Source organism: Harpia harpyja, chromosome 12 (assembly GCF_026419915.1).
Source record: "Harpia harpyja isolate bHarHar1 chromosome 12, bHarHar1 primary haplotype, whole genome shotgun sequence".
NCBI classification, from domain to species: Eukaryota; Metazoa; Chordata; class Aves; order Accipitriformes; family Accipitridae; genus Harpia; species Harpia harpyja.
In genome coordinates, this window is record NC_068951.1 from 17,146,434 (window position 1) to 17,168,836 (window position 22,403).

General features: G+C 39.3%; 1 protein-coding gene across 5 annotated transcripts in view; it reads right to left on the minus strand.

Moving 5' to 3' along the window:
• Positions 1–22,403, minus strand: part of MAP3K13 (mitogen-activated protein kinase kinase kinase 13) — an 83,941-nt gene that overhangs the window by 33,683 nt on the left and 27,855 nt on the right. For 3 of the 5 annotated variants that reach the window (XM_052804728.1, XM_052804733.1, XM_052804729.1), the window contains exon 3: positions 18,942–19,087. The gene's annotated coding sequence lies outside the window, so the exon portion shown is untranslated. Of the gene's footprint in view, positions 1–7,949; positions 8,227–17,806; positions 17,825–18,941; positions 19,088–22,403 lie in introns of those variants that run through there. The other 2 variants (XM_052804731.1, XM_052804730.1) reach the window with 2 other exon arrangements.

A 22,403-nucleotide genomic window follows, 5' to 3' on the forward strand; every position in this document is an offset into this window, starting at 1 on the left:
ACCAGAGTTTTGGCTGCCACTTCTGACCTTTGGGGTTTGAAATCACATGATTTTATTACGCAGGATTCCAACAAAGTTTTTTTTTCCTGGTCTCCTGGTGAGGAAGGTGCTGTATGAGTGGATCAGATACTCCATTTATGCTGCACTTTTATGGTTTTACATTACTTGGAATATATGTTTGTGTTTTGCATGGTTGTTTTGAACACAAACTGTTAACAGAGAATGAGTTATACATCATCAAAATGCAACCTCTCTGTTTTCATGGGTTTTGTTTTGGGTTGGTTTGTTTTTTTTTTTTTTAAGTCACATTATGCAGAGAAAGGAACTGCAAACAAACATATCCTGAAGCTTCACCCAGAATTGCTCTGCCTGCCTTTCCCTTCTCCAGGGAAAAAAAAAACCCAACCAACCAAAAAAAAGCCAAAAAACCACCACACCTCTATTTTGTTAGGTTTTCAAAAAAGAAACTATGCTATTAAGCTAGCCCATATTAACTCAGTGCAGTCCATCCCATGTTATGGGCAAATCTAACTGTGGAATAGCCCAAGGCAAAAGCTTGGGGTTTTTTAAGCAATCAATCTCTTTCTCAAGATACACTGCTCCTTCAAGGAAGCATGTTTCTTCCACATCACAACATACATCCCATCTTACACCTGCATGAATGCTCAGCCACAATGCATACTTATTTTTAAATATTACAATTATGACATTGCCAAAACATAATTAATTCCTGATAAAACAGTTGAAAATTCTTCATCTGATCCACTTGAGATTTTCTGACTGTCACTGCAACAGCTCTGAACACATTTATGCATGTACCCTAACTTACTCTACAAGAAAACAGCAGATTCGTCTAGGAAAACTGAAGTGGTGTAACACTGGCGGTTTTGTGCTTTACCCTGTTCTTCCTGGTTGTCAGATAAATACTACACTACTTCTGTACCTCCTGCAGTAGTATATACTGGAACACATACTTTTAATTCCTTTCTCCAGTAAATATTTGGATGCCACTTCAACATTAAAACAACTAACTTTTGCATAAATCATCACCTGAGCTATGTGGTAGCAATTGCTTAGGGTTCACAACTATCATGATCATTCTAAAATGTTAAGAGAATGTTTTAACACAGCCATGGGCATTAAGCACGTGAGACCACAGACATGTAACTATGTTGTACGTAGCTATGTCCATATTATCACAACAGAAACTTGAACTCATGTGTCTGCTGATTTAAGTTAGCCTTTATTCAATATATTCAGTCTATCCTAAAACAGGGACATGTCATTTTTGGCAAAAGTGATTTTGCAGTTGTTATATACTTTTGTCTGTCACTGTATCTGTAAGAAAGAGAACTCCGTTTAGCTTTTTGGTCTGAAACCTTTCCGACAATGACAAAAATAGTATGGTATAAGAGCCAAGAAATATTCATAATGGCTGAATTCAAGCTCTGTGCATAGAGCCAGCTGGAGGTTTACTATGCACCTTATATATTCCAACTAAGCCTGTCAGAGTAGAAATAAGTGCCACCTAGACTACAGCATAAGAAGAAACCATACCACACCAGAATGACAGGTTCATCTATCCCCATTTCCTGTCTCCAAGGTTGTGCAGGCAGCGAAACCTCGCCAGTGCAATGCCAGCCAGTTCCCCATGATCTGCAGCTCACTGACTTTCTCCATCAGCAGCACACAGTGGTATTTTTCTATTCTATAGCCCACAAAGTATTTTTCCTGTGCAAATGCATCAAAGAATTTTTTTAACCAGAACACTTTGGCAACCACTAATCTGTCGCAAGGAGTTTTGTAGCTTAACTGTATGTTGCACAAGGTAACACCAACTATTCTTCACTTTGCATCTCTCATCTAATTCCTTTCTTCGAACAACCAGTTGTTCGCTGTTTCAGTGACACCTGAACCCTATTTATCTTCTTAATGCCAGCTGTGATTTTATGAACTATCTCATCCTCCACTCCAACACCTTTTTTCAAGTCTCAAAATTCCCCCTCTACCTTCTCATTCACCGTATGAAAGCTGCTCTGTATCTTTGATCACGTCTCTACATCTTTTCCATTTCTCCTACATCACCTTAGAGCTGGGGGAGTAAGACCATAGAGAGAATGCCCCATGTGGGCACACCACAGAAATGTACAAAGGCATAATGATCATTTTTGTTCTTTGCTCTTTCCTAACTATTCCTCTAATGCTATCCAGTGTCTAAGCACGCTTCAGGATGCTGAGCTAACTTCCATGGGTCTCTTACAACCTTAAGATCTCATTCTTGAGCAGTATAAGCTAGGTCAGAGCCTAATTCCTATATACAGGATGATTAGATACAATTTAATCTTCACAACACTAAATTTGACTGACATCATCCAAGTTCACAAAAGCCTTTCGGTACTCTCTGCAATTGGCTTACATGTTTATTATCCTGAACACCTTACTTCTGTAGTCTCACAGCCCAAATGCTCTTACTTCAGAATATTCCTAAATGGTCTGGATAAGGGAAGAAAAGGTAGAAAGAGTATGAGTAGTGCAATCTCTAAAGCAGAGTCGTATGACAACTCCTTTTAGAGAAAAATGTTTCAACATTACTGTCTATTTATCCCTACTCTTATTTCATATCATTTAACCAATCATTTGTCTACAAGATGGGCGTCCCTGTCATTTTATAGCTGTTTAGTTTCTTTAAGAGTCTCTGGTAAGTATTGTTGCCAAAATCCCAACAGATTTTATCAACCAGATCCCCTTTTCTGACATGCTCTTGACTGCTCCAGAGAAATTTAATAGATTCCCAAGGCATTACTTCACCTTAAAAGAACAGTGTTGACTCTTATCCCCACATGAAATTTGTGGATCTGCACTGGCTTTCAGCATAGGAATGAATTTCTACCTCCACAAACACTAGACAAATATTTAACTAGGAACTCCTTCAACATAAGGTCACAAATTTGTGGGGGGTGGAGAAGTGCCTGATTTGGAAAAAGAAACCAAGCATCCACTTCTTTTTTTGGCACAAGGAACAAAGAAAAAAAAAAATCACCTTTGTGAGCAAGGCAGACAAAGAGCCAATCCACCCTCCCCTGTATTCAGGGAGACCTCTTCAGCTGATTTCAATGAAAGAGAGATTGATTCCTGTTTCACCTGCTAGCCAACTTTGCAAAGCACAATTTGTGAAATAAGCAGCTTACATAACTGCATATTTTCAGCACTACATACATAAATGCTTCCTCTATCCTGTATAAGGTATTTTTGGATCTGCTAAAATGCTACTGTGTTCTTCCAGGGCTTTGCATTCTTCTGCTCAGAAATTGCATAATCTGATGCCATAGGAAATAAGTGATGTTGCATAATGATTCTTATATTCACTGCAGGATTTTGGTACTACACGTTTCTGTTGCAAAGCAGCCCTTCTCTGTGTTTCTGAATTGAGGTCCTCAGTTTTTGAAGAAAGGATAATCTATCAGTCACCTGCCTTTGGGGGGTAGGGATGGCAGTAACAAACCAAGAACCATCTTGTACCATACCATTACAAGAATTTCACTTCACAAAAATCAGTTTTAACTTTGTATGCCCATTTGCTACTTCTGTTTTCCCTCACTCTGGTTGTTTGCGTGTCTTGAGCTACGTGCATACGTTAAACACCAGAAGTTTCATATACAGTGTTCTGACATCTAATTGGCCACTGATACCCTCCATCACAGGCTCATCAATACTATTGTAAAACATTCAGCTGGTATAAAAGACAGACTAAACGCTGATTACCCTTTTATACTACTGAATTACTATTGGAATCTGTCTTAGACAAAAATCTAGAAATGACCTTAAGTTACACTCTTCTCTTTCATCTTTCCAGCTGTCTTCATAGTATGAAACAACTTTTAAAACCTGGTCACAGTCTTCAGGCTCTCCTCTACTCCTTCAGAATTCTGCACTTTTTTCTTACCTCATTAAAGATCCATGCTATATTACTAAGTAACAATAACAGATTAAAGGATTTAAATTCAAATATTTTACAACCACAAAAACCAGGAAAATCTCAAAGTTAAGTTCACAGATGCCTTACAGCCTCTTTGACATTGCCACATGAAGCCATTAAAATGTTCCAATACTACCAATGAACAGTATCTTGTAATATCCCCCACTTACAGAACTGAAACATCGTATTTTCCTCCAAGGAGTAGAGTTAAGATTAATTAATGTCTGAAATATCTTTGAGGACTAAGATCAATATCAAAGTGCTATTTTCAGGAATCCAGTGAATGAATCAAACTCTCACCTTAATTCGTGTGAGGCATCAGACTGCTCTCCGGTAAATTCACTCACACGCTTGTTCGTATTTTTGTAGTAGATACCAATTATTCAATATTTGCAAAGCACATTTGGCATGTAAAAGCTATACACACAAACTTCTCAGCACTAATAGCTTACATGCTTCATACCCAGTATCAAAGTAACTGAACAACTACTCATGAAAGTACAAAGACTACTGGGGTACATGTAGAGGCCAGAGGCAATGCTCTGGCCTCTATCAACACTACACTAGGTACCAGAATGTGTGCACTGGATGGGAAGGGGAAGTGGAAGGGGACACTTGAAATCCAGCTGGCAGATCTCTCAGATGAGTAATTACAGTAGTACTAAGTTGTATTTAGCAAGCACCATACAGGAGCAAAGAGGATTACTCCTCAACAGAGAAGCAAGCACAATGACTTGCTCAGGAGCCTCTATTAAGCCTGTATTACAGACACAGCGTAAGGGGTTAGAGCAACATCCCAGAGGTGTGATCCTATTCTTAGGCCACTAGAACTTTACGTGATGGTAACGCGATCAAGACAGCACACGCAACACACAGTCATGGACTGAAGAACTGTCGAAAAGCCTCCAGAGGCCTGACAGGACACGTGCCATCTAAAACCCTGCAGAGACCTTCCAAAGGAGCACTCAGCCCCTTGGTTCATCCCTACTAGATCACTTTTTGGCTATAGTTGATAAACGAACATTTGAGAATCTCCTCAGGTGCATAAGGATGGTGAAGGTAGATTTTCTGTGTTTCAGCAGAAAAGTCGCAGCTGTGCAGCTGCATTACTGATTTTGGTGTCCTCCAGAAGGTAGCAGAGTAACGGGCTGGGGACAGGAAAAGACAAACATCCTAGGAATGAAGAAAATGCCCACACAGAGAGACCTCCATTCCTCAAGCCCACTATGCTGGAAAAAGTCCAGCCTCCCACCCACACCCTGCCAGGTCTTTGTCCTTCCTTCCCTCACAGCACCTCTCATGCTGAGCTAGTGACTGCTCCAGAAGAAACAGCACAAACAATTACAGGTTCACCGGAGGATTATAAAACCAGTGTACTTTATGCAGAAAAATCTATTCTTCACCCTGACCTACACCCAACCGTTGCTAATGCGTTTGAACCCACTCCAACGACCAACTTCTCAGCTGAAGTTGTAAACAGAGAAAGAGGACAGAGGTCAAAATGCATGTTGAGTATTTATAGGGGTGGGAGTAAGGTACACACAGTGTTTCTGCTCCCGGCCCACCTCGGTATTTCTGCCGCAGCTGCCAACTTGCTATTCAATCCAAAGTACTATGTAGCTTAGGTGAAATATTTACTCCCCTCCTCCCTAAGACATGAGAGTGATTTGCTGAAATTTCACAAAAAGAGCAGCCTACAAAAGCCTAAGCCCCTACACGGGGCATATTTGCCAAGGAAGGATAAAAAAAAAGTCCCATAAGCTGGCCAGGGCTTGCTGAAGTGCCAAACTCCTGAAAGCTTCAGCCTCTTCTGAGGATGCAGAGGTAACATTTGCCTCAATTGACTCATTTTGATTCAGTTATGGCTGAGAAACTCACTGAAAGTTGTAAAAGCAGTAAGTCTGCTGCTGTCTTCCTCGAAACACAGGATCTCAGGTGAGAGCTTGGCTAAAATGTTCTATGCACGGCAAGGTTCAGGCGCCTTCCCCTGCTTACTCTGGCCCCCAGAACCTGAGCTGAAGAGGAACCTTCACTGATTTCAAATCTGTTCATGCAGTCAATGTCAGACTTCTTTTATTTTTATATATAAAAGCTTTACTTTAAAACTCTGCCATTTTGAGAAGTCCTACTATTTGAAATCCACTCCACACATCCTGACTGCAGAAAGCCTGGAGTGGGTACCAGATATGAACAACTCCAGTCTAATCAGTCACCATCTCACATTTGCTGTAAAAAAGTCATAAGAAAACAGGAAATACTATAAAACCTTTCTTATCCTGCCACTGCTTAGAGCAGAACCATATTTTAATAACTATTAATTGGGAAATGGCTTACCTATGAAGAGATTTTCAAATAAATCATTACTCAATTTTCTGATCCACTGGAGATAAGCTACTTATCAAATCTTTACAATAGGAGACAAAAGAGGAAGGTTAAAAATGTAACCAGAAAAAACCCCAAACCTTTTTAAACACAAGTTCATGTATAGCTGAGAAGCGGTAAGAGTCCCTACCATATATTCTGTGCTAGAAGTTATTTGCTAATTCCAGGCACAGGGGTCAAAATGAATGCCAGCTATAAATTTAACTATCATGCAGCAGGGGACAAAGAGAAATCTGAATGATAGGGCCATTCTAGATCAAAGAATCACACTGGAGGCCCAAAATACAGGAAACAAAACTGGTGTTAAAGCAAAACAAACCAACCAACCAACCCACTACATCAAAATCATGATTTATTTGTTTTTCACAGCCGAAGTCTGTTATAGAAACAGAGGTTCAAAGGGTTGTCTCTCTCTAGAAACAAAAACCCGCATACATTTGGGGACACAGCAAAAAGGATAGTAACAAAAACTTTTAAACCGATGACAACTTAACCTCCACATTCTAGGATATCCCAACATGTCTGTGGCTACACACACAGGAGTTACTGTGAAAAGTGCCCACATTTGTGAGTTAGACCAGCTGAATCTCATTTCACTCATCCATTTGGTTTTTATTTCAAATATTTTCATATTTTCTCCCTCAAAAGTATCGATCAAAATATGTTCCTTCAGTTTCTTCTATTGAACAGACTGCCTATTGGTAAAATCAGTATACCCAAACACACGGGCCTGATGTCATCTTTCTCCAGATCAACTTAAAATACCCAATTTTTCATTTATTTGAGAGACATGTGGCTTGATATGATTAAGCTATTGCAGTACCTAAACCACCCCCCAAAACAAAAATAAAGACAGCTCCACTCATTTCATTGGGAGAAAACATGACATCATGCCCCATTCAGGTAAGCAAGAATATGACAAATCTTGCCCCAGTGAACAGTATCGTTAATTGCAATGGTACTCCCAGCTTCCTCATCTATTAGGAAAATGAGGGGTAAAAATCATGTGTTCAGCACAACAGAGACAGCTCAAACTGCTATTTTCAATAATAAAGGAACAAATTCCTACCCGGCTGATAGAAAGAAAAACACATCTCTTCATCTCAAAAATAAAATTAAATTAGGTATTACTGTAACACAACAGAAGAATTGTTTGATTAGCCCACAAGGAAAAAAAAAATTACAATCGCCTAGAAGGCAAAAAAATACAATTCTGCTTCTTTATACTATCTCTAGTAATTCTTATGTCATTCCCTGTATATTGCATATAAATCCATTCTCCATTGCCATTCCCTTCCCCTTTAAAAGGGGGGCACAAGAAGATAACGTGCAAAATTGCAACTGAAAAATGTCTAGCACACCGACAAGCAAAAGGACAGGCCAGCTATCAGATTTATACGCAGTGATGGATAAATTAAGGTTCCACATTTCCTCTTCCCGTCTCTCAGCATCATTTTTTCAGCCCTTTCACATCACAAATGCAATATCCATCTGTCTTTCTGAAATAAATGGCGAAAGGGTAACACTGACCATTAAACATACACACAAACACACACGCTTCAAAAAAGGACATTTCCATCTGAATACTTACAAGGATTAAGATTTCCTATGTGATGCTCCATTTTCTTGTTTTAAAAAGATGGAAGGCAAAAAAAAAAAGGAAGTGTTGCAAAATAAAAGGAAATTCCACCCACACAATCCTGCAGCCTGCTGCAAAGAAGCACAGAAGCATGCTGACGTCACGGATTCATGAATGGATGTAAATCGGGCTGTTTCGAGATTCGACGGCGCTGGCTGGGGCTGCGCACCACGAGAGGGAGAGGGGAGCAGGGGGGTAGCCAATCCGCGTGGGCACCGCCGGCCACCTTCTGCCAGCAAAAATCTGGGCATCGAACAGCCCAAGCCCACCGCCGAAAGGCCAGCCTGCGGGGCTCCCCTGCCAGCTGGGAGGGCTGCACGCCTCTGTACTATGTCTGCAAGGCAGGGGAGAGGACACTGAAAACAATTTGTTAGTAACTGAAGTGAAGCTGTTGGGTAAAATGGCATCACTGCTGCCATTCCATGGAGAGTACCGGGCAAGGACATCCTCTAATGCCTTCGAGTCATTGCTCCAGCGAGTTTCTGCCCCTCCATACAGCTTGGATAACAACAGCATATCAAATAACAGCCATCTGTTATATGAATCAAATGTATTTAGTAATCAGAAAAGGAGTTTATCATCTCTCTGGCTTCTTTCAGGATTACAAACCTTGGGTATTATTATTAAAATAACTAAATATAAGCATGTACTGGAAGGAAGCTGCAGGGAGAACAATAGGAGGCTTGTATTTGATTAGTGATGCAAAAGCACCAACAAAATAAAAATAGGAGCACTAACAAAATCACACATTGAGCTCTCATCAAACATTCCCAACAGCGGGCAGACAAGCTCACAATGTCAGAAACATTCAGAAACAAAAATCAGAGCACGCATAGTTTCAAACTTGCAGCTACGTAACAAACGGTGGGCACAACATCCATGTATCACGGCCTACCAGCCCTTTTCATTTCATTTTCAGTTCCGTGCCAATGAATATACTTAATTCTGCATACCAGATGCAAGGACGCAGGGCATCACTTTGGACACCCAAATAGATGGCAATGTCCTGGTGAATGCACGCAAGAGCAGCTATGATTAACTTGGACCTGGACAGGGGAAGAGCACAAGTTTTGCCTTATTTTTGTATATTTGAAATATGAGGGAAGGAGTAGAGGGATAAGCATAGCCAAGAATTAAGGTCAAGGTTTGAAGGAAAACCTAGGCTGTAAACTACACAATTCCACCATCTCAGGGTTTACCAGAATTCATCAATTTGGTCTCTAAAACGCCTAAACAATCTGTAGCCTCCAAATTATTAAGGCCAGAGTTTCCATATTTTCACCACCACTTTTCCTAGCAAGGAGGACGCAACTATGCCAAAATAGGATGTCCCAAAACTTACTCTGGTGGAGCACATCTTAAGAATGTCTGAGAGAATCCCACCTTTCCTTATGGAAACTAGGTAACATCCCAAAATAAACCAGGGCTGGATGTAACAACAATGTGGATCTGGGTTTAGAAACCAAGGATTTTGTGCTACTTGATATCATGTGAGCCAGCACCACTGACACTAGCTTGTGGACAGAGAAGGGTGGGATGCAAAAGCCTTTCTGGAGGCTAATACAGCCACACCTACAGCACAAAACTTACATAAAAATGTACTTATATGAGGGGATAGGTAGGTTTCTGCATGTATTAAGACAGCAATTTGGTTTTTTATGCATCTTTGACATGGATCAAGGAACAGACAGCCAGGGCAGTACAGCCAGTTCTTCTCCAGTCCTGTTACGCCAAAAAACAGCGTTTGGGAGTCATTGGACTTCCACATCTGCTTCTCAGCACATCTTCATTTCTTACTTGTACCATAGCATATTATTAGATATTATCACTCCACCAAAGAGTTCCAATGATAGGAATGTATTAGTATGCTCTGAATTCAACAGCGGCCAAATAAATTGAGCTTTGATTTTGGACTCCAGTTTTTTAATTGATCTTTACAAAGCTGGCCAGAGAAAATTAAAATGAATGCAAATTTCTTGTTACCTACTTTCAAGATCAAAGAAAGCACAAGCTAACTTTTGCTGAAGAAATATCTATTCTTTAAGAGCTAAAAGTCACAAAACGCAAAGCATGAGATTTCTACTCAGACAATGCAACCGCTGCAGATTGAGCACTACTATACACAAGGAGAAGCAGGAGTGGAAGTATGGTGAGAGACATCTCTTCTTCAAAGGCATCATTTTGTGTCATGATTTCAAACCCCAGTTGCATTAGGTTACTTAGTACTCAGACCTGCTCTGACTCCCTGCCTTTCCTTCCCCTTCAGAGCCCAACACTCTGCTTTACAGCCAACATCACCACCATGGTACAAAACCAACAGCTTCCAAATTTCCCTGGCATTTTCTAAACAAACAAAAATGTTAATTGACTCTCTTACCCTAAAGAAAAAAGGGATAAATTCAGGAACTAGAAGGGGGAGCACAGTACCACATGCAAGAAGTAGAAGAAAAGGAGAAATACTGCTAAAGAATGAGAAAAGTCAGAATAAAAATAGAAAGGAAAATAATTTTCAGAGGTTTCCAAGGGTTAATTGCAGTGACATTTTAAAAAAACACCCAGCAGGGAAAATAAGTAGGAACAAAACCCCAGGAAGACTCCAGTAGAGGAAAAGGGCTTGCACATACAAATTAAGATCTTCTTCTCCATGGTGACTTGGTTCGGCATACCAACACTCAATTTCGTCTACATCTCAACAGCTCAGATGAAAATATTCAAACACAGAGGTCCTGAATTTAATGCAGGATAACTACCTTAACTCATTATGAAAAAGAAAAAACAATCATTGGCCTAAAATTGATGGCTGTTGCAAGATTATGTTGGTAGCCAAATAACAGCATTAGAAAACAGGATGGTTGCAACCAGTTACATATTTTAATAGTACACATTACATAGCTCTTTTGATGCATCAGTGGTGAGTAACTAAGTTGATCAATATTAGAAAAATAAATTATTTTCCTCCTCCTCAGACAAAAACACTGGTAAAAGCAGGGAACTCAGTGAAGTATCAGATGCCCAAACACGATTCTATAGATAAGTTTAGTTCAGTATTAATGTGAAAACAGAAAAAAAAAAAAAAGTACAAAGTAAAACAAGGGTGTAAGATAGTAAAAAAACAAAGTTCACAAGGGACCATACAAGTGCTAGGGAAAAGTTCATAGGTAGCAGGATTTCTGAAAGGATATATGAGTTACTAAGTAACTAGACTGCTAGGAGACATATGCAAAACTGGTGGTAATGGGTGCAAAAAGGAAAGTTAGAAGTATTTAAAAAATATCTGTTCCCCATATTTGAAAAAAATTAAGTACTTTCAAGCCAATTAGTAACTAATAGGAATGTTATACAGCATCTGCTAGGCATAACATTTCAAGTTGGCATATCACATTAATTTGAGCCCAGTCCTAAAATAATCATTTAATAAGTTCTCCAATCCTGTGACCTTCAATTTTAATAAATTGGAAAACTACTAAAACTGCAGAAGACTGAGAATAATAATATTATGCCAATATTCAAAAATAGCATACGTTTGCTATTTATAAGCCTTGGTAACTTGATGCTAATCTTGGGCAAAAATCCCAACACAACCTTTGATTGGAAAGGATGGTTCTGCTGCATCGGACCAAAGGCGCATTCATCCCAGCGTCCTGTCTCTAACGGTGGCCAATAAGAGACACACAGGGAAGTAGAAAATCAAAGCAAATGCCTAATACCTCTTGTGGCACATTCCACTAACAAAAGCAGAAAATTAGAAAAGAGATGAAAGTGACTCAAAGGCTAATTTCATAATTATACATCGATAAGGCTGTTCATAAATTTACTCGGCACACACTTGGAAGTACAAGAGGGACTCCACTGTGAAAACCTTCTACCTGGATGAATAAATAGGTGAAGTGAAACAGCAAATGATTCTCTAACAGGAGAAAGCCTAGATAAATGTTTGCATAGATAAGATGGCAGAGGGACATTTTATTGTCAGGTTCTAAAATCTGTGAAATCTTTGATCCACTCTTCCAACCCTATAGGGATACATTCCTCTTCCGAATGTCCTAATCTTCAGCAGTGGGGTGGGTGACTGGAAGGAAGGAAAAAAAAAAAACAAACACCCACACTCACACTTAAACCATCAGATCTTCAGGCTTTTAACCAGAATCTCCCCAGATCTGAGGCTCTGAGAAGTCCTCCCTGCAAAGGCAGATGAATGGGACTGCAATTTGACAGGACCAGCACCAAGAGCTAGGAGCTGAGAAGCGTGACCGAAGGAAAAAAAAGTCACTCAAAGAGGAAAAAGCCCAAAAGTGGGACATGTGCAATGCCATGAGAACAGGTGAGCTGCAATTTGAGTCAGGGGCCCTAATTACAAGTCCTGTTTTGAAAGAGAGTCTCTTTACAACAGGACAGCCACGGTGATTTCAGACCCTGTTCCTGCCTCGCTGCTTGTGTGGCAGCTGCTAAGCCACCACAGCCCAGAGCCTGTAGCTGGAAGATGAGTCCCACGCCGATTAAGGGGTTGCCCTTGGGGTAGGATAAAGCTAGGGTGTACATTTCGGTGACCAAGTTGGTGCTACGCAGGCAATATGGCTATCCCTGGAACAAGGCTCAGACCCTCTCAGATCAGAAACATCAGAGCTGCCTCTGCTCACAAAACAGCATCATTAGTGAGCCACAGTGAGACATTTAGGTCTGCTTAAACATGAAAGCAGAGAGCTGGAGATGGCTACAAACTCATAGATACGCAATACCCTTAGAGAAGCTACCCAAAAGCTAGTCAAACAAACTCACAAACACTTGTACCACCACAGTGCAGTCTTTACATGAAAAGTGCTACCAACTTCTGTTACCAAAGCGAGGCTTCTTACAGCAAAACCATCCTCCATGCAGTTGCCAGTTGTTTTTTTCACTGACTGCGCTCTGCAAGATACTATGGGTAGGAGTACATAAGACTATATGATGACTTCCCTTAACCTTGTATTGCCTTTAGCAACACTCCAGGAACTAAAAAAAAAAAAAAAAAAAAAAGACACTAAAGGCACAGAAAGACAATGACAAGACAAAATGCATTATGTCTTCCCCTGTTTAAGCCTGAGGCTGGTATGGATTCTTTTTTAAGGAGTTTCTGGGTGGTGTTCCCAGCAAGCCTACTCTTTCCAGATGAGTCCTGCCTTTCAGGCTCCTCACCACAATAAAAGTCTGTGTGTTTTAGGAGAAGGTATGCCACTACAACATTAAGAACATGCACTGATGAGGCTGGGGAAGTTCAAAAGACTACCTTTGCAGACTTTTGTCTTCCTGAAGTAAGACGGCCAAGCTCCTTAGACATAATGAGAAGCTCTGGAACTCCATCAGCAAAGAAAACGCTGCTACAGAAGAAATATTAGAGCCCATTTCCTTGCTGCTAAAAAGGCAGTTAATGCAGCAAGTGAACAACGGTCCTCCCAGATTTACAGTCGTGGTGGCCAGCTGACAGGAACCACAGAGGGGACACGTGAAGCAGAACGTGCACATAGACACCACCCTTGTGTCTGGGGAAGCTGCTAACTAAGGTCTTCCTCCTTGGGGGAACTCTCTGCTACCTGCAACTACATGGACTCAGGCCACATCCTTTCCCTTAGTCAGGGGTATGTGAGGGCACTTATGTTTATCTCTTTCCAAGCTGCCCATCTGTTTGTACAAAACCTGTAGGAATTTTGTTATCTTAAAACCTCCATCTCTAACATGCGGTTGAAATCAGACAATGGGTTGTAAAATTACCAAGGAGAGGATGAACAAACAGGAAGTCAGCCTAAATACAGATAGTCAGGAGTAGGGTAATACAACTAAAGAGATGAAAATGTGTTTATTTGCTGTTTTTTTCCTCCAGAAATCATTTGCAGAAACCCTTAGCAGAGGCCACGTGAGAAAAGCAGATCTATTTGTTCAGGGAAACAGTGACAAAATAATATTCCTCCCAGAGAACATGCCAAAATGAAGTCTTCCATAACAATAATTAACTCTAATAGAACTGCCAGCAGTGAGAAATTCTGCCAAAAAAAAAGTAAAAATAAGTATGTATAATTAGCAGTTATAAGGGACACTTTTAAAGCCAACTGAGCTACGGTCACCTTTCTTCCTCCAGGTTAGGAGCCTGCAAAAGAAATGAGACACCTGACAACGAAGCCTCAGTATTAGTGCCATGTGGAAAGAAAAGTCCTATAATTTACGTTATTCCCACAAAAAGGCACATTCCCACAAAAAGGCACGCATAAATGGGAAGCTATTGCAGGGAGGAATTAATGAAACTGGAGAAGTGATTAAAAAAAGTGGTACAATTCCCCAAGGTCAAGTTTTGTTCAGAGGAAAAAAGTCACCTGTACAAATATAGAAACAACTGCTGAGCAGCTGTTCTGTAGATAAGAATTTGGGATAGAGAGGATCACAGACTGAGCACAAATTATAAATATCAAGTTGTCACAAACAAGGCAACTTCTATCCATTGACAGAAGCACAAATACCCAAATTCCCAATCTACTCAGTTTTGATAAAGCCTTTGGCAAAGTCCATTTTTGGGTCAGGCTTGTCAAAAAAGAGAGAAACCATGTCAGAACTAAAAGAAAAGACAGTTAATAAGGTGAGCTACAAGGGATGAGTGAGCTAATTCATTGAGGTTGTTCAATCTGAACAGAGTAAAAAGTAAAGCTAAGATTGAGTTATGATATATTTCTATTAAACACAGAAACAGTTTCTGCAAAGAAAGAGGAAAGCTATATTCCACATCTATGGTGAGCAGAAAAAGCAATGGACTCAAACTGCAACAAGAAAAATTTACTTGGGCCATCAGAAGAACTTTTCTAAATGGTAAGCATACTGAAGCACCAAGCCAAGGAAGTTATATTGCTTCCTAAATTAGGAGGTAAAGGGGAAAAAAAAAAAAAAAAAAAAAAATCGCCTCACAAGAATTGTTCAGCAATAGTGATGATCCTTTTATACAAAGGGTCAAGATGATCTTCTGCAACCTTTCAGGCCTCTTCTATGAAGACACTGAAGTACTGAAAGCTTTGCAGCAAGACCAGAAGCTAAAAAATTAATCTGATATTTTGCAGTATGAGGTCTTGCCAAATAAAATCTTTCCATCCTTGTTACTGTTATACAACCTCTCTGAGGAATATTATTCAGATTTCTACCAAAAAAACCTATAAAAACTGCTGAAAGCCCATTAAGACAGCAGAATTCAAGGATTTATAAGTCAGAGACTGCCAGAATAAGGCACTATATTTAGTACTAACAGTTTTCTCTGTAGTACTGTGATAAAGTTCCTTCAAGAACAGTGATCAGCCCTATGTAAATATTCTCAAGACAAATAAAACCTGCTCAGCATCTTCCTCCCAGACTAGCATCAGTCATGAAGCTATTAGAAGCTTTTTCTTTAAAGCTTACTGCTTTTTTTTTTCTCCTCTCTCCCAAGAGACGACTTCTGTTCCCCCGCTGCTAAATGCAGACCCTGGAAGAGTCCTCTTGATCTGTCTGAGGTATCACGACACAGAATTACTCACTTCATGAAGAGTTATGACAACACTTTAAATAGTTACGATCATGATTAAGAGATTTTTGGTCCAGAATATTTGGATTGAGAACATTAAACTTGTCAGCGGTGGTGATTTTGATCCTTGTTTTCAAGCACAATGTTAGACAATGCAGTATGATGTTGAGGGCACCACAAAGCAGGACACTCTCAGGAGATGCTGTATGGCATACCAAATATTTGCTTTCTGAATTAAGTCATAGAGCTGACCTTAAGGGACAACCAAAAATTAAACAGCCTTCATCAAAAGGGCACATAAAAGTTAGCCAATGTCCTAATACTCCAACTCAATCAAACCATCAGCTTTGTATTTCACAGGGTTTTCCCATCCAGGGAAAATAAGCACCACGTTAGTAAATTCAAGTCATGGCTAAGAGAGGAAGAATGATAGCCATGTTCAAAAAACATGTCAGCTGAAGCATTAACCCTGGGACCTTCCAGGACAGCTCTTTCACAAGTGTTTTATAACCTATAGTCCTCCATAAGCAGAGTAAAAAAGGTGACTGTGCTTCCCTTCAAGCAGAGAGATGTGAGCCTGCTCAAACTCCAATTTACCCCTTATTTGTAAGGAAAGGTATACAGAAAGTGCTTGTATACTTTTCACAAAAGATATAATATACTGGAGGAAAAAAACATGACAGACTACATGATTAGAAGCTTGCCTGGTTCACTTGCTCTCCCATTACATGCCATCTGTAAATGTCATAGTCCCCCTTAGGAGCTGTACTTTCTATCCTTAACCCACCTCTATTACACTACTACTATGCATACAGCACTCCAATACAGAGTGCCTTGTCTATTAACTGAAAAAAATAAGATAAATAAGCAGCAGCAATGTTGATGAAGCAACTGATGAATTATTGTTGATGAAGCAAGGACCAGGTAGTTCATGCAACTAATTGAACCAGGTTCAAACCAAGGGAGAATTTAATTCTTTGGTAAAATACTTCACCTTAATTATAACTCGTAACAAAAGACAGCTAGAGTCTAAATATATGGATGCTCTGCCTCTACAGCACCCACCAGGCCGCATAGAACAGGTAAAAATTGACAGCTTTTATATTAAGAAATGAATCCCAAAATGTAGATCCACCTCACATCTTCCTGCAATCCCACTCAGAGGTGGCTCAGACACCTCCTAAAACTTACATATCCATAGCTTTCTCTGCATGAAGTATCTTCTCATGACAAAGATCATACAAACGTAAAGAAAATGTATAGAATAAAACCATTCTGTCTCCTTGAGTGAAGCAAGTTAAATGTTTTCTTGCATTATGCATATATCCGTTCACTAACTGAAGAAAACGTTAGATAATTTTACAGTTTAAGAGACAAGAATAAGTGATTGTTCAGCTAGCATCTATAAAGAAAACAAGAAACTATTTTTTTTAAATATTCCTCTAAACTTAATTCCCAAAAGATTACAGAATTTTTATACAATTTGCTCCTTTTCAGTTCTTCACGTATACATGATATACACAGGTTTGGTAACATACAAGTTTTACCATTTAATTTTTAATACATAAAATAAGTGTAGTTAAACTGAAAAACTGCATATATGACACAGATTCAACAGATGATATATTCTTAGGAACAGCAATATCCAAAACACATTAAGTATCATGCTAATATTGAAGGCAATATACATTACAAAAAAAATATCACAAGCTCACACAGATGCATTAGAAGATTAGAGAATATGAGACAAAGAAAGAAACCTCCTGCTATTTACATCACGTTTCAAAAAAGACAGCAGACCATAAAGATTCACTTTGAGGACAGAGGGGAAGAATAGTACACTTGAAGACCAAAACGCATCTTAAAGCTCCTAACCCTGTGTCCTAAGTGGTCTATCGTGTCAAAAGGTATTCTTACGTGGCTGGCTACTCCTCAGAAAATGAAACAGTAATTAGTCAATAGGATCAGCCTGTCTGAGGCTGGAGTCTTCAGTCAGAGCTCTTTGCCAAATACACAGAGACCTTTGCCTCACGGGGAGCCCCCCAAAGAAAAAAGCCAAGTTTTCTTAGAATATGAACTAGAATGCTTTCAGTAATGGAAACTTGGAAAGACCAGGTCAGTCAGACTAGAAATAGGAAGGGTTTATATATGACCCTCCCTGCCTGCTGTGCCTTGTTTCCAGGCTTCCATTTAGCCCTCAATGTCCAAATTGCAGCAAACTCTGCCATTTTTTGCAGGGCGCTGTCTGGTCCCTAGGGAAGTTTCTTACTTCTGAGGACTGTCTGCTTCTCAGTGTTACCTTAGTCTCCCTGCACGAGCTGCAGGGTCCTGGCTGCCTACTGCATCTCTCACTCCTTCCTCCTCCCCTGCCCTGCTCAGCCTCCCAAAGCTTCTCTTCCTGAGCTGAACCCGGCTGTTCCCAGACAGCAGTCACCTCCTCCGTGATGCAGGCTCTGTCTTCTCAAAGACAGGCAGCACAACTGTGAACAGAAGTACAAAACAAACAAATGCTGTCTACCACAGAAGTGCCAAGCTACTTTTTAATGAATCCCCCTTCACTATAACAAAATGGGCTGTGAGCTTGCTAAAGCAAGTCCCCGATCATGGCTGATACTGGCCAAAAGGAAGTACTGGAGGCAGGACACCAGAGATGCACAAGCTCTGTACTACCTATGGCAACAGACATCAGACACAGAACCAGCAACAAGTAAGCCAGCTAATCCAAGTATCTATGCAGAGCAGTTACCTCCAATAGTAAAGTTTGACACTACTTTAGACATTTGACATTATTTTAGAAACTATGGACAGCTGCTTGAAAACAAACAGATAGCTAAAAACATATAGCTCTTACATTATTGAACCTATAACCTGCTCAGATTTCAACATGAAGCACGACTCCCTGCATTTTCAGGAACTTTGCTGGTGTCTCTACTCCAGCTGCAACAGCCTCGATTCCTGTGAGGACACCTGCATTCTCTAGCCAATCACCCAAGTAAGTACAATGAAAAACTACTTATAACAATAGAAAAGTAACATATCAAAGTTATGCCCTCACAGAATCAATAAACCTGAATTAGTAGATCCAAATGCTTCCACAGAGTTCGAGTTATAGTTGAAAAATCTGAACACTGTAAGATTAACTTCAACTCAGTCTGTGCAAACAGCCCTTTGGCACTTGTACCTTCTGTTCACTCACATCTGAACTGGATCCCATTAGGTGTCCACAAGTGACCTACTGCAAGTGAGCAAGTTCAGCAGTGAAATGGCTATGGACACAACATAAAATGAGAAGGTAAACTTACCTCATTCCTACCATTGAAAGGAAAGCATACCTAAAATTTAAGGACAACTGTAGCAGTGACTGCATTATTGTTTCACATCTTCTCAAGTTTCTGACTAGTTACTACAGTTTAAACATCAACAACTGCTGATACCTGATCATTTTTCCAAATGCACTGAAAGCCCATGTCCTCTTGGCTTACTGCACATGTGCCTCCTCTTCAAGTCAGATAAATCAAGCTGCTCTCTGAAGTTGCATCATGAGTAATGTTTAGGACAGCCCAACACTGAATTCTTCTCTCTAGAAAGAAGAACAAGAAAACTCAGAATCCTGTTGAACAAAAATGTATTTAAATAAATGCTCCCAAGATCAATCCGAAACATCTCATTAGCACATTCTGATGTTATATGGCACATTTAAATGTAGCAGAAAACATCCAAAATTAAGTATGCACTTTCAAAAAGAAGCTGGGAGTAGAAAAAGACCTCAACACATTTAGTACATCCTTTCTTAGCACAGGCATAAACTCTATAATCCTTTTATGGTACAATTTTAATCTAAATCAAGCAGCTCCAGTAAAAGAGCTCAGAGCTTTCCCTATTACAAAATTACATCATTCAGGATTGGATTAGACTTTAAAATAGCATACTTCAAGATAATCTATTAATGATTTTTTACACTTAATTTCATACCTAAACTCCAAGTTATTTGTTTTCCTAATTTTAAGCAAATTTTAGGAAAAGCATAAGTTATTACAGTCCTCTTACATATATACAACTCATAATACCATTATTCCTTTTGCTATCAGAAACATGCAAGCAGAGAGACAACAAATACTGAGACTTCCAATCCTGAGCTTACTGCATCTTCTTCCCACCCCACAAAAATCTAAAAGGCTGCAAGATTTAGCCCAGTTCTTCATAAAAGTAATGATAATCAACATTTTGAAATTACAGAACTGGCTAATACTAGACTTTAATGCAAACACTAAACTAACTGGTCTTAAAAAGAAATTACCTCTACCTGCAAACATTGTTTTCCTTATATCCTTAATCATCACAAACACAACAAGGCTACTACAACACTGAAGAAGAGATTCAGTAATAGCAGCACAACTGTCTTGCCAGATTTAGGAGACTTCAGACAACAAAAGCTATATGGCCTTGCAAAAACATAGGCACCATCTGCCTCATGTTATGCACCACATGCAATTCAGCTGGTCTCAAGACAACTCAGGAAGTTCAGCATATTCCTAACTTTTTGCTGAAGTAGGAGCGTCACTTATTCCCCTCCCATATCAAAACTGCATACTTCAATTTAACTCAAGATTAACTTTCAGGTTTATTTTAAAAATTATGTAGGAAACACAATAATGAGATCTCTAATAACAATCCTTAGCAAGAAAGAAGGTGCCACCAGCACTTTTGTATAGAAGACAGCAATGACTATCAGTGGGAGCTGTTTATTTTCTAGGGGTCCCTCCCACAGAGCAATTCACACCATGCTCCTCACAACTTTTTCTGCTATACTCTTATTCTCGCACATTTAATTACTGGCAGTCACAAATTCTGAAAGAGTCACTACTTGAGAAAAACAGTTCAATTACAGAAGCTGAATAATTTCTACTGAAGATGCCTTAAAAATGACTGATCAAGGAGTAGCGAGAACAAGTTCTGCAAAACAAATTCCCAGCACCAATAGCTCAACACGGCACACATTTGCTGGTCTTTCACCAACAACACTGTAAGTCTTGTCACCACTGTCATTTCATTTTAGCACTGTATTAGTTCTCTCCTCCTCTAATTTGCCACAGAAACAGGAAAGGTAATTCCACATTCCCAATAAGAGAAAGCTTGTGAAGTCAAGGTTAGGCTATATTCAGAGGCTCTATTTAGGCAATAGAAAGGAGGATAATATAGCAATATTCTTGCACAATAAAGTACCAAATTGCAACCACTGATGCCCTGTAGCAGCTCTGTATTAACCATTTATTTACAGAATAATTTGCAGGTCAATCACCTTCTTGGAGGCAATACATCAATATTGGCAATGACAGACACAACTGTAGTAAATCTGTTCATCCATTTACACCCTTCCACCATCAGCAGCAGAAGGTAATTCTACCAGAGCATCAAACCCTCTTGCTGTGCTTTCACATTGTGTTATTTAAGCAAGTGGCAATGCTCCTCATGGAGGACTCCTCCCATCTTACTCAACAGTTTGCAGAGATACTACCTCAAGCTGAAATAACTGGTCATCAATACCAGCATTATTCTAGTAGGAGCTGGTGCCCAAGTAGTTTTACAAAAGCACCCAGTCAGCAACTCACTGGCACCAGTACAGCAGCCACACAGACATGTCCTGAGAGTGAGACAGGGACACAACACAAGAAAGAGTGAGATGTGGCATCCAAATTCCTTAGCAGTGTAGACATTTGACCACTCCAAAGAAGATGAACATGTATACACCTTGTCACAGATCATATCAAACACCTAGTAAAAAACCTTCTAGAAATAAGGAACATATGACATAAGTATATAATTTAATTCCTAATTAGCACACTGCTGAGAGCAATGTTTATTAAGCAGTTAATAACTCCTTCCAATAGAGGTAAGGAGGGATACTTCAATATTAAAAACAGAGCAAATATACATACATTTTAACAGGTTTATTAGACAAACTTTAGAGTTTATACTTTTTTATATATTAAAAATGTAAATATTTGCCTTTGTTTACAAGAAAATTACATGGTTTTATTAAATGAATGAGAAAAAGCGCCAAAAGCCAGTAATTACAATTTTTACCCCTGTTTTAAGACAGGAATGATGCATGTAAACACACCAAGGTTTATTTTCTTGCTTAAGAAAACAAACATTGTGAGTAGATACTACAGATGAAACAATGACACAGACTTGAGAGAATAAAAACACACAAAAAAAGGAAAGACTGTATTTGATTATAGTTTTAAACACATTTCACATATACAGAAAACAGCACATAAAATTGGAGGGATGTTCATAAAAAACATGAGACACTAATGCCCAAATTTGGCAGAATGCCATTGGAACAAATCATTGAATTTCACATGAAAAAATACAGCATTCTAAGGACAGATTTTAAAACATCATTTGATAACTGCTAGCAAAGGTAGGAATTGTCAGTACCCTGGACGAGAAGGGACTTCTGGGGCTGAAGGACTTTTACCACCAGATGGGTTTAGCTCTTCCTGCACTTCCATTTACCATCACCTTTTATAGTATTCTATTGGCTTTTAACACTTGCTTTCCAGATTCAACCTGAAAGATTTTATGATCTATAAGCCAATAAAGAAAACATCACGGTGTATTGCAGGTTTAAGCTCTTAAGAATGCATAAATGCACCTACCCACTTGGTAAAAACTGCTAATGTGAATAGAACAAATACAAAAACCAAACATATGTAATACAGAAATCATACAAACTGGAAACATACCTGCTGATTGGATTTTTTTCCTCTAACTTAATCATCATGAACCCAAGGAATTCTTTCAATCTAATATTTCTCATCCTAACAAAACACCAGCAGAATTCTGAGTATTTGGATTCAAACACTAACCCCTGCAGATGGATTTTGTTT